The 20,109-nt window shown below is 41.7% G+C and overlaps 1 protein-coding gene across 4 annotated transcripts in view; it reads left to right on the top strand.

Annotated features, from left to right (window-relative positions):
• The first annotated feature begins 18,216 nt into the window (after positions 1 to 18,216).
• The window catches only part of eif4g1.L (eukaryotic translation initiation factor 4 gamma, 1 L homeolog), a 57,489-nt gene continuing 55,596 nt past the window's right edge, over positions 18,217 to 20,109 (top strand). For 3 of the 4 annotated variants that reach the window (XM_018263546.2, XM_018263545.2, XM_018263541.2), the window contains exon 1: positions 18,217 to 18,368. The gene's annotated coding sequence lies outside the window, so the exon portion shown is untranslated. Of the gene's footprint in view, positions 18,369 to 18,401; positions 18,903 to 20,109 lie in introns of those variants that run through there. The other variant, XM_018263542.2, reaches the window with a different exon arrangement.

Below are 20,109 nucleotides of genomic sequence, written 5' to 3'. Positions count from 1 at the left end.
GAATGAGGTAGTAAGGCATATTGGGTCTGTAGTTTTCAAAAACCAAATGGGTATTACCAAGATAGATAGTGAGGCACTCCAAACATCTCATCTGGAGAAACAAGAGGTACATCCTATTTACCTTCTCTAGATGGCCTCTGTGCCGCGAATGGAAGATTTCCTCAGGTCAGCAGGGAAAGCCGGCACACGCAAATCTCTTTGCCAGTCAGACTGACCACTCTGAGCTCACTTTACCGGGCCTCGGATTTGGGGAAAAAGATAGGGAAAAAATATTTAAATTTAGTGGAACTTTATTATAACCAGATCAAATAAGAAGAAAAGTTGGAAAGGATTTAGAACACGTGATTTGTCACCCTACTGTGATTTTACTAACTAGAGCTTCAACAACACCAATCCTGCATGCGATTAAGGGAGTAACGATAATGGTCCTTGCCCTCACGTATCCAAAACGAAATGGACTCCGGATCATTACAAGATAGATAGTGGCTCTGCCAAAAACATCTATTGGAGATACAGGGTCCTGCACTTCTATTACTTCTCGTAGATCCGAGTCCTCTTTGCTCATAGACCGCCGTGACTTACGCCGACCCTAATGACAAGTTTCTCTTCAGGAGTCCAGCAGGGAGCCCTCTCAGCGACCGACATACTGCAACATCCTCTTATTGCTAGTCGCACTGACACCTCTGCAGCCTCACTTTACTCTGGGCTCTGCTTTGGCAGAAAGATCACTGCGGCGAGCAAAATCCATAAATTAGTGACTCTATTCATTACACAACTCTTTTATATTTTTACTTTTTCCGATTTCTTCAATTTGAGAAGAAAACCGTTGTGAAAAGGATTAGATACAACGGGATTTTATACCTCAGTAGCGGTTTAAAGGGAGAGCTTTCAAAACCATGTGCACTGGACTGAGGGCTACAGATACGGTCTGTAGTCAAAAATGAAAGTGGGATTATGACCAAATAGTTGTTTAAGGCTCTGCAAACATCTATTGGAATGAAACAAGCGGTCATGCGATCCTAACTTTACCGTCTCTAAAAGGTCCACTTGCCCTAATGAAGTTTCCTCAAGCGTCAACAGGAAAGCGCGAGCCACACCAATCTCTTTGCCAGACCAGGAGACTGACACACTCTTGCAGCTCACTTTACGGGCTCCTGTTTGCGCGAAAAAAGGCGATAGGGAAAAAATATCATACACCTTACCAGTGGACTTTATTATTGAATCTGACTTCATTAGATGAGAAGAAGAGTGGAAATCAGGATATAGGAAACGAGCGTGATATGTTCCTAGTGGATTTTAATAAGAAGAGCTTTCAACACATTGCCACTGGATGAGGCGGCGAGTCTTCTTAAAGCAGGGAACAACTCACTGTTTTATCTTGGGGCTCGGCTGTTTCAAAACACGAAAATGGGATTTACAAGAGTAGATTGTAAGGCTTTTCAAACTTTCTATTTGGAGAAACAAGGCGTTGCACTCTATTCTACCTTCTCATAGATTGCGTTTCCTCTGTGCCCGTAATTGCAAGTTTCCTCAGGTACGAGCAGGGAAAGCCCGGGTCAACACTGCAAAATCTCTTTGCCAGTGCAGACTGACACTCTGCAGCTCCACTTTACCGGGCTTCTGTTCTCGGCGAAAGATAGCCGGAATAATATCAAATTAGTGAACTATTATTATAACACCAGATCCAGATAAGAAGAAACTTTGTAAGGAAGAAAAACTGATTTCCTAGTGGATTTTAAAATAAGAGCTTTAATACACTTGGTATGCACTGAGGAGATACGCACATGACTTATGGGTTCTGGTGTTCAAAAACGCCAAACCGGATATTACAAGATAGACATTGTAAGGCTTTTCCAAACATCTAGGAAGAAACAAGAGTTGCATTAATTAACCTTCTCTAGATGGTTTACCCTCTGTGCCACTACAATGCAAGATCCTCAGGTCAGAGGGAAGCCCGGCACACTGCTAATCTCTTTCGCCAGTCAGACTGACACATCGGTCACTCACCTTTGTACCGGGCTTCTCCTACGAGGTCTATGCGTGCAACCACATGCATCACGACGGACTAAAATAGTAAATTAAGCCGTGACATCTTTATTTAATAACCAGATGCAGCTCCTGACTGACGATAGAGACAGACGCATCGCACACAAAAGTCCTCTTCGCCTACTGCGGCGCACCTTGTCGTGCGCTGAGCTATCCCACAGAATGATGAGAAAGACCATATGGATATTAAGCGAGCTCATACGTATTAATATGCTCTCCCTGTAAATGATCACTTCTTTGTATTATGAGTTGACACATAGCTCTACATAAACGTGATGCCACCAACCATAGCTTTGTGTTGTCTGCGGTTGTGCTTGACAGCCATAAAAATGTGGATACAGTCTTAGGTTCTTTGTTGGTAACATTGGATTTTCTTTAATAAAGAGAGACTCGGGTGTGGTTGAAAAACAGTGACGTGGGCGCCAACAACTTCCACTCTCATTAATTGGCTCTCCTTGATCACTACCAATCCAGATAGAATTTCTGGCCACTTCGCTACCCATCGAGAAATTTGTACAGAATTGTCCTAAATACAGTACAGTGATCACCCAATTCCAACTTGCCTACGCAGCATCGGCTACACTCTGACAGTAAATTATTATGCCATACCACAACACATGTCTTATTAATATACTCATGCTGTGCCGGAGTGGCATTCTGGTCAGGTAATGGCGGCCACGGCAAATCTGCGACAACACCACAACTTCCTTCAACATATTTCAATCCAGTGCCACTCGTGAACCTACTGAAATAAATTGTATCTTACAAACATGCCATTCGCACAGGCCATGACGGCAACATTTCTATAAATACTTTCTCATTTCAGAACTGCGATCGCCTTTAGGAAAAACTTTCGAAAGAAAAGCTCTTGACCTTGGTGTCAATTGGAGGGCATTTAACAAAAAAATATCGTGCATCAGCTCTAGTCATAGGCGTTTGGGGTTCATGCAGTTATGGCTGCAGGGTAACATTTAAACAACCCCGGCGGCGACGCGCTGGGGCGGCGGAAGGGTAGCGGGCGGGTGGAACTGGCCCAGGGACGTGAGAGCTGCGGCGGCGCTACGCGGTCGGGTGCGGGGCGCAGGGCGTCCTGCGATGCGCGCGCGGCGGGAGGCCGGCCTGGGCGCTCAGAGCAGTGGGGTGAGCTGGGGGGGTGAACAATCCGCTGCCGTGCGTGAGTCTGGCGGTAGGGTACTGCGGGACGATGGGGGGACGTGCGCGGGTCGCGGCGGGAGGGGGGCGGCGGTGGAGGCAGGTGGGTGCGGAGAGGGGGTGGGGCGGTGGGGTGGGCCCGTGGGAACCGATCTGTGCGGACTGGGTGGGCGCAGTCAGGAGCTGGCAGGAGGGTCTTCAGCAGCGACGCGTCGTGGGTGTAGCGGGGCCGGTCTCCGGAGGACGCAAGGGGCCCCGACTCCGTCTCATCACTCAGGATGCGTTCCGTGCGCCAGAGCCACGCGGGACGCGCTCCAGCTCCACGGGTCGCGCGTCGGCGTCCTCGTCACGGCGCCGAGCTGGAGGGTGTGGCGAGAAGCACGGGGTCGCGGTGCAAGGCACACTATCCTATACTCTTCATGGCTGAACTCTACTCTTTATAATTAACTCGTCGTTAAGATAGTCTATATTACACTTTAAAGTGCGGGCCCTGTGCAACATATCGTAACATCTCAACATCACTGTGCATATAGCTTACACTAACAACTAAATCCGATAACAAACAACAATGCAAGCACAAAACTATGATACAATCACAAAAATCAAATCCAATCAGGCAAACTAATAACATAACAAAATATCCGATCAGACAATATGGTTAGCTGTCAGAATACAAAGTAAAATGATAAAATGAAGAACTAAAATAAGAATACATTTGTTTTTGTGTATGCATGTGTGTGTGTATCTAAGGAAAAAAGCGTGTGAATGTGTGTATAGGTGTATGTGTATAAATATGTGCAAAAAGTGTTACAAAAATAAAAACGCTAAGATTAGTAAAATGTTCAGTGTATGTGTGTAAATGCATGTATGTGTCTGTGTGTGTAAATGCATTTTGCATTGTCTGCCATGGAGACAATGATGTTTGTATTAATCAGAGTATTGACCTCTTCTTCTTTTCCCTAAAGGTAACTGATGTTGATAAAGGAATATATAATTATGATCACCATAAGCTTGACCTTGATGTAGTATGGTGACTTGACAACTTTAAAGGTCTGGCCTTGGGCTTGTACAGATTCCCAAAACATAATCGCCAGCATTTCTAGCCTATTTCTTTGCTCATCTTTAGTTCTCCTTTAAGACTTTTAATTACATACCCTGAATATTTCTAAGGAGCAATAAGAATAGCTTATAGTTTTAATTAGCTCAACCTCAGGACAGGATAATAAAATGTTTTGTTATATAAAGTCTGGTTGCTAGTGTCAAAATTACCCTAGCAACTATTCACTGACTTGAATAAGTGACTGGAATACAAATAGGAGATGGCCTGAAGAGAATGATGATTAATACAAATTACCAATGTCAATAAATGTATAGCTTTAGCGTATTTGCTTTTTAGATGGGGTCATGAAAAGTTGCTTAGAATTTGCTATAACATAGTAAAAGTTAACTAAAAGGTGAACCACCCCTTCAAGATGCTATAGGTAAAAAACTAGAAGTCAATAAATCACAAAAGAACAATTTGAAACTAGATGGTGTCGTTTCTGAAGAAACCACAAGAAGTTGGCTTTGAAACGCAAGAGGTGTTGGGGCCAGTCGCCCCTGGTGCATAGAGAGTACACAAAGTTGGTAGAATCTGGTTTAAAACTGTGAAAATTGAAGCAGATCAAATTGTACCATGAAAATCAATCCAAAAACCTGACTGGCTGTTTTTGGCTCCACCCACTTTTAAAATTTGAATCCCAGTCCCCCTGTGACCGACTGTCCCAAGTTTGATGTCCCTGCCATTAACTGTGAAAGAATGGCAGCAACTTATATATTGACATTGATTACCAATAGGTAACATTTGATTGGCTGTTTTAAGCTCCACCCAGTTTTCTGAATTTTAACCCCAGTTACCCAGCCATGGTCTGTACCAAGTTTGGGGCCTCTGGCTTTAAAACTGTGAGAATGGCAGTATTTGAAACTTTTACATTGAAGTCAATAGGTAAAATCTGATTGGCTGTTATTGGCTCCACCCACTTTTCCTAAATTTATACCACAGTCACCCAGTGAGTAATTGTGCTGAGTTTGGGACACTTGGCATTTACGCCGTAATAATAGCAGCAATTTGGCGTATTTCATTAAGGTCAATGGCTGAAATCCGATTGGCTGTTGTTGCCCCGCCCACTTTTTTCCTAATTCTGAACCAGAGTCACCAAGTGACTAACACTTTAAGGTTTCGGAATCATGACATTTAACATGTGAAAATGGCAGCAATTTTATGGTTTTCTATTGAAAATCAATGAATGACATTTGATTGGTTGTTGGTTGCTCCACCCACTTTTACTAACTTTGAAGTGCAAACACCCAGTGACCACATTTGTGATATTCGAGGTCCATGACATCAATAACGTGCAAACGGCAGCAATTTTAATTTTTCCAATTTAAATCATCAAAGAAATCTGATTGGTTGTTTTTGGCTCCACCCACTTTTCCAGATTTTGATCGCGGTCCTCCAGTGACCAACTGTGCCAAGTTTGAGGACCCTCCCATGAACAATCTAAGAGCGGCGACAGTTTTAACTTTTCCCATTGAAACAAATGGCTAATATTTGATTGGCTGTGGTAGACTCCGCCCACTTTTCCAAATTTTAACCCCAGTGACCCATGGTGGCAAGTTTTGGGTCTCTGGCTTTAACACCGTGGGAATGACAGTGTTTGACATTTTCTCATTGAAGTCAATAGGGAAAATCTGATTGGCAGTTTGTTGCTCCGCCCACTTTTTGGAGTCCCCAAAATGTGACAGAACTTTTCAGGTTGACCCCGTGACTATGTGACCCAAGTTTGGTGAGTGTAACTTTAATGCTGTACGAGTGGCAAAAGTTTCAAATTTTCCAATGAAAGTCTATGGGAAAAAATGGGGTCTTTGGGGGGCCGCCACAGGGCCACGGAGGGTGGGATTGCTTAACAGACCACAAGCAACCTATTCGGGTATGAGCCGAACAAGTGTGCAAAGTTTCATAATTGTACTCCTAAAACTCTGGGAGGAGTAGCGTTTAGAAAATTGCTAAAATTTCATTCGCTGTTGGTAGCTCCGCCCACTTTGGGGTGCCCCCCCAAAATACATATTTTTATTCGGGGTGGCACCAACAATATGTGGTCCGAGTTTGGGGAGTGTAGCTTCAAAACTGTACGAGCGGCATCGATTTGAAAATTTTCACTGTCAAAGTCAATACGAAAAAAGGCGTCTTCAGTGGTCCGCCGCACGGGCGCAGTGGGTGGGATCGCTTACTAAAGCACAAGCATCGTACTTTGCTATAAGGCGAATAGGTGTGGAAAGTTTGGCGCTTGTACCCCTAAAACTGTAGGAGGAGTAGCGGGGGCGCTAATAATAAGAAGAAGAAGAAGAAGAACGAGCTGAACTGGTAGATCAATATGTTGGCTTCTTCAAAGCCAACATAATAAGAACCTTCTTAACCCTTTAAATGCCACAGATCGTAGAATCTACGTTCTGTGGCAAAGGTACTTGAAATGCCACAGAACGTAGATTCTACGTTCTGCAGCACTTCCGGGTTCAGAAGCGGAGGAGCGGCTGTTAGAGCCGCTCGCTCCGTTCCTGCTCGATCCCCTGCCCCTAGGCAACGAGCAGAGCAGGGGATCGAGTGGCCCCTGGGGCGCGATCGCCCAGGGGCCCAAAAACAGCAGCAGGCACGTGTTACTTACGTGTCCTGCTGCTGCAGCCTGCACCGGATCGACGATCTCCGCCCCCACAGCACACAGACAGGAACCACGAGGCAGATGTCTTCCAGGGAGTCTTCCTGATCGCCTGCAACAGTCTCCAGCGATTTTTTCAGGTTAGTGCAACAATTACACACACAAACACACCAACACACACTTATTACAGTAATACACACTTAGATTCACACTTACACACACTTACACATACATTTTTGGGGATTGGGGGGGTCACTTACACTCACTGCACTTACACACATGTGCACACGCACACACGCGCACATAACATGTAATTTACCATTTGTACACACGCACACGCACATACATGGCATTGTGGCTTTTTTTTTTTTTTCTTATCGCATCGTCTCTTTTTTTGGCTGAAAAAAATGTTTTATTGCCATTACGAATAGCGTATTCGCTAACCGTACTGTGCAATATCTTTTTTATGTTATTTCGGTGATTATATTGCAATTTTGGGTATTTTGGTGCATTTTTAGCCATTTTATTGAATTTTTAGCCATTTTATTGCATTTTCAGCTCTGCGTATGTTGTGTTCACTTGTTTCTAGCCGTATAACCTGTTTGGCCCAGCTAAAATATTCAAACTGTGATTCTGACGGCCGATAACACTAGTCTGGAAAAAAAACATTGATTTTTGTGGTTTTATTGGATTTTTTTTGCATTTCACTCTTTACTGCCTTATTTTGTTTTGCCTTGTAAATTTTATCTACTTTATATCCATTTGGGGGTCTCTGTGCGCCACATAGTTTGGTATATCTATGCATATTGGGCATCAAAGTGTTCAGTAGACCCCTGGCGTTCATATTTAGGATGTTTTATGCTGATACGTTACGAAATGTGGGGCATATAATGGGGTAAAATTCAAGCTTTGTGACGATTTTCAGAAATTTGATAAAAACCGTTATGTTCAGCATTGCTTTGCAGTTTGGCAGTTTGCAGTAGAAACACTTATTTACCCATATTGGATTCGTCAGAATGTGTACTTTCTGAAAATATATGGTTTTCTGGGGTCTCTGTACTGTTAGGGGGGTCTAATGTCACATAATACACACACCAGGTGCTCATATTGCAGCAGCCAGCGCGTCAGCCGTGAAAATGTATATACACTATTGTCCATTTGGGGGTCTCTGTGCGCCACATAGTTTGGTATATCTATGCATATTGGGCATCAAAGTGTTCAGTAGACCCCTGGCGTTCATATTTAGGATGTTTTATGCTGATACGTTACGAAATGTGGGGCATATAATGGGGTAAAATTCAAGCTTTGTGACGATTTTCAGAAATTTGATAAAAACCGTTATGTTCAGCATTGCTTTGCAGTTTTGGCAGTTTGCAGTAGAAACACTTATTTACCCATATTGGATTCGTCAGAATGTGTACTTTCTGAAAATATATGGTTTTCTGGGGTCTCTGTACTGTTAGGGGGGTCTAATGTCGCATAATACACACACCAGGTGCTCATATTGCAGCAGCCAGCGCGTCAGCCATGAAAATGTATATACACTATTGTCATTTGGGGGTCTCTGTGCGCCACATAGTTTGGAATATCTATGCATATTGGGCATCAAAGTGTTCAGTAGACCCCTGGCGTTCATATTTAGGATGTTTTATGCTGATACGTTACGAAATGTGGGGCATATAATGGGGTAAAATTCAAGCTTTGTGACGATTTTCAGAAATTTGATAAAAACCGTTATGTTCAGCATTGCTTTGCAGTTTGGCAGTTTGCAGTAGAAACACTTATTTACCCATATTGGATTCGTCAGAATGTGTACTTTCTGAAAATATATGGTTTTCTGGGGTCTCTGTACTGTTAGGGGGGTCTAATGTCGCATAATACACACACCAGGTGCTCATATTGCAGCAGCCAGCGCGTCAGCCGTGAAAATGTATATACACTATTGTCATTTGGGGGTCTCTGTACACCACATAGTTTGGTATATCTATGCATACTGGGCATCAAAGTGTTCAGTAGACCCCTGGCGTTCATATTTAGGATGTTTTATGCTGATACGTTACGAAATGTGGGGCATATAATGGGGTAAAATTCAAGCTTTGTGACGATTTTCAGAAATTTGATAAAAACCGTTATGTTCAGCATTGCTTTGCAGTTTGGCAGTTTGCAGTAGAAACACTTATTTACCCATATTGCATTCTTCAGAATGTGTACTTTCTGAAAATATATGGTTTTCTGGGGTCTCTGTACTGTTAGGGGGGTCTAATGTCGCATAATACACACACCAGGTGCTCATATTGCAGCAGCCAGCGCGTCAGCCGTGAAAATGTATATACACTATTGTCATTTGGGGGTCTCTGTGCGCCACATAGTTTGGTATATCTATGCATATTGGGCATCAAAGTGTTCAGTAGACCCCTGGCGTTCATATTTAGGACGTTTTATGCTGATACGTTACGAAATGTGGGGCATATAATGGGGTAAAATTCAAGCTTTGTGACGATTTTCAGAAATTTGATAAAAACCGTTATTTTCAGCATTGCTTTGCAGTTTGGCAGTTTGCAGTAGAAACACTTATTTACCCATATTGGATTCGTCAGAATGTGTACTTTCTGAAAATATATGGTTTTCTGGGGTCTCTGTACTGTTAGGGGGGTCTAATGTCGCATAATACACACACCAGGTGCTCATATTGCAGCAGCCAGCGTCAGCCGTGAAAATGTATATACACTATTGTCATTTGGGGGTCTCTGTACACCACATAGTTTGGTATATCTATGCATACTGGGCATCAAAGTGTTCAGTAGACCCCTGGCGTTCATATTTAGGATGTTTTATGCTGATACGTTACGAAATGTGTGGCATATAATGGGGTAGAATTCAAGCTTTGTGACGATTTTCAGAAATTTGATAAAAACCGTTATGTTCAGCATTGCTTTGCAGTTTGGCAGTTTGCAGTAGAAACACTTATTTACCCATATTGGATTCGTCAGAATGTGTACTTTCTGAAAATATATGGTTTTCTGGGGTCTCTGTACTGTTAGGGGGGTCTAATGTCACATAATACACACACCAGGTGCTCATATTGCAGCAGCCAGCGCGTCAGCCGTGAAAATGTATATACACTATTGTCATTTGGGGGTCTCTGTGCGCCACATAGTTTGGTATATCTATGCATATTGGGCATCAAAGTGTTCAGTAGACCCCTGGCGTTCATATTTAGGACGTTTTATGCTGATACGTTACGAAATGTGGGGCATATAATGGGGTAAAATTCAAGCTTTGTGACGATTTTCAGAAATTTGATAAAAACCGTTATTTTCAGCATTGCTTTGCAGTTTGGCAGTTTGCAGTAGAAACACTTATTTACCCATATTGGATTCGTCAGAATGTGTACTTTCTGAAAATATATGGTTTTCTGGGGTCTCTGTACTGTTAGGGGGGTCTAATGTCGCATAATACACACACCAGGTGCTCATATTGCAGCAGCCAGCGTCAGCCGTGAAAATGTATATACACTATTGTCATTTGGGGGTCTCTGTACACCACATAGTTTGGTATATCTATGCATACTGGGCATCAAAGTGTTCAGTAGACCCCTGGCGTTCATATTTAGGATGTTTTATGCTGATACGTTACGAAATGTGTGGCATATAATGGGGTAGAATTCAAGCTTTGTGACGATTTTCAGAAATTTGATAAAAACCGTTATGTTCAGCATTGCTTTGCAGTTTGGCAGTTTGCAGTAGAAACACTTATTTACCCATATTGGATTCGTCAGAATGTGTACTTTCTGAAAATATATGGTTTTCTGGGGTCTCTGTACTGTTAGGGGGGTCTAATGTCACATAATACACACACCAGGTGCTCATATTGCAGCAGCCAGCGCGTCAGCCGTGAAAATGTATATACACTATTGTCATTTGGGGGTCTCTGTGCGCCACATAGTTTGGTATATCTATGCATATTGGGCATCAAAGTGTTCAGTAGACCCCTGGCGTTCATATTTAGGATGTTTTATGCTGATACGTTACGAAATGTGGGGCATATAATGGGGTAAAATTCAAGCTTTGTGACGATTTTCAGAAATTTGATAAAAACCGTTATGTTCAGCATTGCTTTGCAGTTTGGCAGTTTGCAGTAGAAACACTTATTTACCCATATTGGATTCGTCAGAATGTGTACTTTCTGAAAATATATGGTTTTCTGGGGTCTCTGTACTGTTAGGGGGGTCTAATGTCGCATAATACACACACCAGGTGCTCATATTGCAGCAGCCAGCGCGTCAGCCATGAAAATGTATATACACTATTGTCATTTGGGGGTCTCTGTGCGCCACATAGTTTGGTATATCTATGCATATTGAGCATCAAAGTGTTCAGTAGACCCCTGGCGTTCATATTTAGGATGTTTTATGCTGATACGTTACGAAATGTGGGGCATATAATGGGGTAAAATTCAAGCTTTGTGACGATTTTCAGAAATTTGATAAAAACCGTTATGTTCAGCATTGCTTTGCAGTTTGGCAGTTTGCAGTAGAAACACTTATTTACCCATATTGGATTCGTCAGAATGTGTACTTTCTGAAAATATATGGTTTTCTGGGGTCTCTGTACTGTTAGGGGGGTCTAATGTCGCATAATACACACACCAGGTGCTCATATTGCAGCAGCCAGCGCGTCAGCCGTGAAAATGTATATACACTATTGTCATTTGGGGGTCTCTGTACACCACATAGTTTGGTATATCTATGCATACTGGGCATCAAAGTGTTCAGTAGACCCCTGGCGTTCATATTTAGGATGTTTTATGCTGATACGTTACGAAATGTGGGGCATATAATGGGGTAAAATTCAAGCTTTGTGACGATTTTCAGAAATTTGATAAAAACCGTTATGTTCAGCATTGCTTTGCAGTTTGGCAGTTTGCAGTAGAAACACTTATTTACCCATATTGGATTCTTCAGAATGTGTACTTTCTGAAAATATATGGTTTTCTGGGGTCTCTGTACTGTTAGGGGGGTCTAATGTCGCATAATACACACACCAGGTGCTCATATTGCAGCAGCCAGCGCGTCAGCCGTGAAAATGTATATACACTATTGTCATTTGGGGGTCTCTGTGCGCCACATAGTTTGGTATATCTATGCATATTGGGCATCAAAGTGTTCAGTAGACCCCTGGCGTTCATATTTAGGATGTTTTATGCTGATACGTTACGAAATGTGGGGCATATAATGGGGTAAAATTCAAGCTTTGTGACGATTTTCAGAAATTTGATAAAAACCGTTATTTTCAGCATTGCTTTGCAGTTTGGCAGTTTGCAGTAGAAACACTTATTTACCCATATTGGATTCGTCAGAATGTGTACTTTCTGAAAATATATGGTTTTCTGGGGTCTCTGTACTGTTAGGGGGGTCTAATGTCGCATAATACACACACCAGGTGCTCATATTGCAGCAGCCAGCGTCAGCCGTGAAAATGTATATACACTATTGTCATTTGGGGGTCTCTGTACACCACATAGTTTGGTATATCTATGCATACTGGGCATCAAAGTGTTCAGTAGACCCCTGGCGTTCATATTTAGGATGTTTTATGCTGATACGTTACGAAATGTGTGGCATATAATGGGGTAGAATTCAAGCTTTGTGACGATTTTCAGAAATTTGATAAAAACCGTTATGTTCAGCATTGCTTTGCAGTTTGGCAGTTTGCAGTAGAAACACTTATTTACCCATATTGGATTCGTCAGAATGTGTACTTTCTGAAAATATATGGTTTTCTGGGGTCTCTGTACTGTTAGGGGGGTCTAATGTCGCATAATACACACTCCAGGTGCTCATATTGCAGCAGCCAGAGCGTCAGCCGTGAAAATGTATATACACTATTGTCATTTGGGGGTCTCTGTGCGCCACATAGTTTGGTATATCTATGCATATTGGGCATCAAAGTGTTCAGTAGACCCCTGGCGTTCATATTTAGGATGTTTTATGCTGATAAGTTATGAAATGTGGGGCATATAATGGGGTAAAATTCAAGCTTTGTGACGATTTTCAGAAATTTGATAAAAACCGTTATGTTCAGCATTGCTTTGCTGTTTGCCAGTTTGCAGTAGAAACACTTATTTACCCATATTGGATTCGTCAGAATGTGTACTTTCTGAAAATATATGGTTTTCTGGGGTCTCTGTACTGTTAGGGGGGTCTAATGTCGCATAATACGCACACCAGGTGCTCATATTGCAGCAGCCAGCGCGTCAGCCATGAAAATGTATATACACTATTGTCATTTGGGGGTCTCTGTGCGCCACATAGTTTGGTATATCTATGCATACTGGGCATCAAAGTGTTCAGTAGACCCCTGGCGTTCATATTTAGGATGTTTTATGCTGATACGTTACGAAATGTGTGGCATATAATGGGGTAGAATTCAAGCTTTGTGACGATTTTCAGAAATTTGATAAAAACCGTTATGTTCAGCATTGCTTTGCAGTTTGGCAGTTTGCAGTAGAAACACTTATTTACCCATATTGGATTCGTCAGAATGTGTACTTTCTGAAAATATATGGTTTTCTGGGGTCTCTGTACTGTTAGGGGGGTCTAATGTTGCATAATACACACTCCAGGTGCTCATATTGCAGCAGCCAGAGCGTCAGCCGTGAAAATGTCTATACATATTGTCATTTGGGGGTCTCTGTGCGCCACATAGTTTGGTATATCTATGCACATTGGGCATCAAACTGTTTAGTAGACCCATATGTTTATATTTAGGATGCTTTATGCTGGTAATGATACATGGACAATACGATGCTGGAAAGTTGAAGCTTTGAGGCAATTTCCAGATATTTCACCAAAACCGCCAAATTTGGCAAAGCCTTGCGACTCAGTAGTTTGGAGCAGAAAGGCATGGGTACCCATTTTTGTAGAATGTGTACTTTCCAAAAATATATGGGGTTGGGGGGTAAACATCTATTTCTGTGTTTTTACCCCACAAAAATGCAGTGAATGTGTTAATTTTTCATTAGCTGAAGTTACCCACTGGACAATTTGTATGTGCTAACTTCATTTTGGGGCCTCTAAATGCCATATACTTTGGTAAACTTATGAACGATGGCCACCAAAATGTTCAGAGGAACCCTGGCAATCATATTTAGGGTGCTTTTTCTTAGTACGTAATGACACATGGGTGATATGGTGCTGGGAAGTTGAAGCTTTGAGGCAATTTTCAGATATTTCACCAAAACCGACAACTTTGGGAAAGCCTTGCGACTCAGTAGTTTGGAGCAATAAGGCATGGGTACCCATTTTAGATTCGGTAGAATGTGTACTTTCCAAAAATGTATGGGTTTGGGGGGTAAACATATATTTCTGTGTTTTTACCCCACAAAAATGCAGTCAATGTGTTGATTTTTCATTAGCTGAAGTTACCCACGGGACTGTTTGTATGCGCTAACTTCATTTTGGGGCCTCTAAATGCCAGATACTTTGGTAAACCTATGAACAATGGCCACCAAACTGTTCGGAGTAACCCTGGCAATCATATTTAGGGTGCTTTTTCTTAGTACGTAATGACACATGGGTGATATGGTGCTGGGAAGTTGAAGCTTTGAGGCAATTTTCAGATATTTCACCAAAACCGACAACTTTGGGAAAGCCTTGCGACTCAGTAGTTTGGAGCAATAAGGCATGGGTACCCATTTTAGATTCGGTAGAATGCGTACTTTCCAAAAATGTATGGGTTTGGGGGGTAAACATATATTTCTGTGTTTTTACCCCACAAAAATGCAGTCAATGTGTTGATTTTTCATTAGCTGAAGTTACCCACGGGACTGTTTGTATGCGCTAACTTCATTTTGGGGACTCTAAATGCCAGATACTTTGGTAAACTTATGAACAATGGCCACCAAAATGTTCAGAGGAACCCTGGCAATCATATTTAGGGTGCTTTTTCTTAGTACGTAATGACACATGGGTGATATGGTGCTGGGAAGTTGAAGCTTTGAGGCAATTTTCAGATATTTCACCAAAACCGACAACTTTGGGAAAGCCTTGCGACTCAGTAGTTTGGAGCAGAAAGGCATGGGTACCCATTTTAGATTCAGTAGAATGTGTACTTTCCAAAAATGTATGGGTTTGGGGGGTAAACATATATTTCTGTGTTTTTACCCCACAAAAATGCAGTCAATGTGTTGATTTTTCATTAGATGAAGTTACCCACAGGACTATTTGTATGCGCTAACTTCATTTTGAGGCCTCTAAATGCCAGATACTTTGATAAACCTATGAACAATGGCCACCAAACTGTTTGGAGGAACCCTGGCAATCATATTTAGGGTGCTTTTTCTTGGTGCGTAACGATACATGGGTGATATGGTGCTGGGAAGTTGAAGCTTTGAGGCAATTTTCAGATATTTCACCAAAACCGACAATTGTGGGAAAGCCTTACGACTCAGTAGTTTGGAGCAGAAAGGCATGGGTACCCATTTTAGATTCGGTAGAATGTGTACTTTCCAAAAATATATGGGTTTTGGGGGGTAAACATATATTTCTGTGTTTTTACCCCACAAAAATGCAGTCAATGTGTTGATCTTTCATTAGCTGAAGTTACCCCACGGGACTGTTTGTATGCGCTAACTTCATTTTGGGGCCTCTAAATGCCAGATACTTTGGTAAACTTATGAACAATGACCACCAAAATGTTCAGAGGAACCCTGGCAATCATATTTAGGGTGCTTTTTCTTAGTACGTAATGACACATGGGTGATATGGTGCTGGGAAGTTGAAGGTTTGAGGAAATTTTCAGATATTTCACCAAAACCGACAATTTTGGGAAAGCCTTGCGACTCAGTAGTTTGGAGCAGAAAGGCATGGGTACCCATTTTAGATTCAGTAGAATGTGTACTTTCCAAAAATATATGGGTTTGGGGGGTAAACATATAATTCTGTGTTTTTACCCCACAAAAAATGCAGTCAATGTGTTGATTTCTCAGTAGCTGAAGTAAAGTCCTGAACAATTTGGATGTGCTAACTACATATTGGTGTCTCTAAATGCCAGATACTTTGGTAAACCTATGCATAATGGGTATCAAATTGTTCAGTGGACCCCTGGCAATCATATTTCAGGTGCTTTTTCTTGGTACCTAATATAGTTTGGGATATGCGGAGCAGCAAAATAAAACCTTTGAAATGATTTTTCAGAATTTTGAATTTTTTGTTGAAAAACCACTATGTTCAGACAAGCTTTTATGTTTGGTAGTTGGGAGTAGAGAGACATAGTTACCCATTTTGTAATCGGCAGAATGTGTACTTTTCAAAAATGTATGGTTTTCTGGGGTAAACCTACGGTTTCAGGATTTTTTGCCTTGGAATCTAAAGCATGCCGTTTTCTGCCTTAGTGCTTTCAAAATTTGGTAATAGACTGCCGGGAGTTTTTGCTGTACAGAAATCCTAAATCTCCCTAAAACTATACATATCTGGTATTGGCACGTTCGAGAGACATAAGGCTTTCCAAATCAGTTGGATTTTCATCCGTAAAATGAAATATTTTTCTGGTATAAATTGATATACGATGAAAAATGGTAATTTTTCATTTTTTTTTGGTATTTAGCACTATAAATTTTTTTGCACAGGTGTAAATACATGAAAACTCAGGCAGATTTAGAAAGCTCAGTTTCTACCGAAAAAAACAATGTATAGTTTTCCTAGGTAAACTATAGGTTTCCCCTCAGAAAATGCCCCTAAAGTGAGAGAGCACAAAATGTTTCAAAAACGGCTGGCATTTCGCGTAACCAAAATGTGAAATTCTGCTGGCACTTAAAAGGTTAAACATAAAAGAATGGAAATGGTTTACTAGGATGCCAAAAAAATGTCTTATGAGATGAGCAGGTCATTTCTCATGGTCACTGTTACCAATGCCATTAAAGGTATTGGACCTGTTATCCAGAATGCTTGGGACCTGGGGTTTTATGTCTAATGGCTCTTTTCATAATATAGATCTTGATCCCTTAAGCCTACTAGAAAATCATGTAAACAATAAATAAACTCAATAGGTTGTTTTGCTTTCAATAAGGATTAATTATATATTAATTTGGATTAAGTAAAAGAGAAAAAGGAAACCATTTTTAAAGATGTGGATTATTTGGATAATAATAGAGTCTATAAGAGATGGCCTTTCCGTAATTCAAAGCTTTCTGGATAGCGGCTTTCCAGATAATGGATCCCATACCTGTACTATTCTTTCCAATATCTGTTCAGCATGACACCTAATTCCTTTATGCCAGCTCATCATGACCTAGTTCACAATTGTCGATAATCATTCATACAAAGTCATTGTTGCACATTAGTTATGTCACAATAGGAAAGCTGCATTTGTTTGTACTTTGTCTTAGGTGTGTTTATAGCATATTGTTTCATTGTGAGTGAGACAGGCTTTTACAAGATAGACAATTAGGTTCTACAGACACTTGGAAAAGAGATTTGATCAATGTACCTTCACTGGAGGGTCCATAGTGCCTGGATTTCCTTTGAATTTCAATCTTTCTTTACCTCAGAATTCAAGGTCTGACACAATGCAGATCTCTTTGTCAGTTAAACTGACGCTCTGCAGCTCACTTTGCCAGGCTCTGTTTGGGAGAGCCTGGTAAAAGTTCAGCTTCTGCAGAATCTGTATGCAACAATTCTACCAACCCCTATTGGGCCATTTCTGCCCCACCTGCCCCTCCAATACAATAAGATTGCCCTATTTTTCATTTTGTTCTTACCTCTTAGTGAAGAGAACACCTTCAGTTATTCTGAGCCAGCCCAACTGTCAAAGGGTCCCTAACATCCTAGAAGCTGGCTGAAGCCAGTTCATTCCAGTCAACAGGAAGTGAGTTTGATTGACAGCTGTTCAGTCAGCTGGCAGCACTTTATGACATCATAGTCACCTACAGTGACTAGGACATTGTAGTCTTTATATAGGATGCAATTTTTGTGAAATGGCATAGAGTCCAGAATGCTCAGCACCTACACTTAGATACAGTTGTAACTAGTAAGATAATCAGATCTCTTGGAAATTGCAGCTTAAGACTGCAAGTTTCATATATATACATCTCCATATAAATGTTTGTGTCACACCGAGAAAATGAATTTTTGCTTAACATTACGCTTTATAATTCTTTACATACAATGCTGAAATCATTTTACCACCAGTTACACCCGCTGTCGCAACGCAAATACACAAAATCCTAAAAGACATTTGTACCTAGCAAAAATCTCGCATTAGGCTTTAGCTCAGCAAATATCACGTGATACCGGCAACATTTAGATCATGTGACATGAGCGGGGAAGACAACGCGGCGCTTAGCTTGTGCCTTTCCCTTTCCGCTTTTGTTTTCCATCACGTGGATGGGATCTGCGCTTGCGTAGACATTCGCCGGGATCCGGAAATGGTTGAGCTAGCTGGTGCGACTGCGCCCGGCTGCGCGGACTAAGGAAAGCAGGTGAGAATCAGTGGGGCCCGAATTGTAATCCATTGCCATCCTTCGTCCTATTAACTCCTCTCGTGTCTGAAACGTGAATTGGTAACTTAATATCGGCGCTTACCCACCGACACCGCGTGGCGCGGTGTCCGTGTTCTTCCAGCCGGCTCACCATGGCCTGTCTTTATGAGGCCTTTAACAGCCCTGCTAGCTGCCCTCTGTAGGGGAAGTCCACTCGCGGACGCACGAACAGATTAGTTAGGCTTTTATGGCTGTGTTCTATTGTGTCGGTGTGAGCGCATGTGGACGCAATTCCTTCCTGTAACTGGTTCCGTATGGAGCGGCGCAGCGAAGAGAACGTGTGACATTGTGTCAGTTTAGGTGGGTAGCGCGGAGGGGGCGGAGGCACGGTGACGACACCTTATGAGTTGCAGCATGTACCGGCAATCAAAATGTCCTCCGGGGCTTTAATGGCTCTCCATGCTTTTATCCAGCGGGCAGGAATGAATGGCTCCGTGCCGGCTCAACGCCAAAAGAGCTTTTGCTTGGCAGGAGGTGAGGATTTTATCTTGGCGGATTGTTCTATATGGCAAGTGATCTCACTTGTGACCCCCACTGTGAAATTGCGAACCCCTTTTTTCCTCTCCAATGCATTTGCAATAGTATTTTAATATCCCTGGTTAGAAAGGCAAGTTTACCTTTCTTTTCCTCATCTCTAATATCAATTCGATTTTTTTTTTTAAAGCTACTAGCATATGTTTTAATTGATTTGTGTTTGTGGGTGGTTGCAGGCTACCATGACTGGCCATTAGTTTTGCTGAGTAAGTAAAAGTAGTCCCACAAAGTCTATACAGTGTGTTTTCATTATTATACACCCATTCTAGCTCACACTGGTGTGCTGCTTCCTTGCCAATATATTTATAAACTGGTGTGTCTGTGTCTCTCTCTCTCTCTCTCTCTCTCTCTCTCTCTCTCTCGTGCGCAGTCTCAGAATAAATTGCATTATAAGTTTGCATGGTTTTATTACAGTATTAATTTCAATGCTAACAGTGCTACGCAATATGTTGGCGCTATATAAATACATGTTAATAATAACGGTTGTGGGGGGGCTGCATTCTGTACATCCTTGGCTACCAAAAGGTGATCTTGTACCCATGTTCTTGTTGCCATTTCTGTAAGGTGACTTTCCCAAATTATGAGCATCGTTAAGTTGTGCGTTCTGTGTTTAAATTGTAAACGTTTTGATTATGTAGCCATGATATATCCCGGGCATTAGTCAGCTTTCCTTATGTTTGGAACATATGTATTTTAGAACTAACATTTGGTGATTTAAGAATTGATGGACACAATTTTTATATGGACTACACAATTTTTGAATGAGCTTTTAAGTTTTGGAACTATCACTTGGTAAATAGGCTTGAAACAGTGCCCAGTGGGGTCCGAAACATTGTCTTCCTTACATTTGGGAAGGCTAAATAAAATTTGTTCACTGCTGTGCAACGATTAGTGTGCCGTTAATTCTTCGGGTTGTCTGTGAAACGTTAAGCTTGGCTCTGCTACTTGTGAAACCTTTCTTGAAACGGATGATTACAGTGGTGCTAAATGAAACTGAAGATTGGTGCGGTGTATATGTGACAGGTAACGAACAGTACTACAGTAAAACTGATTATTATGGTACTTTCTAATCATTTAACCCCATTGCACCAGTTCAGATCTTTTGGTAGTAGATCAGACAAATGGACAGCTGCTTATTTGGGGTTTG

The sequence above is a fragment of the Xenopus laevis genome, chromosome 5L (genome assembly GCF_017654675.1).
Source record: "Xenopus laevis strain J_2021 chromosome 5L, Xenopus_laevis_v10.1, whole genome shotgun sequence".
NCBI lineage: Eukaryota > Metazoa > Chordata > Amphibia > Anura > Pipidae > Xenopus > Xenopus laevis.
This window is presented reverse-complemented; position numbering and strand designations above follow the sequence as displayed.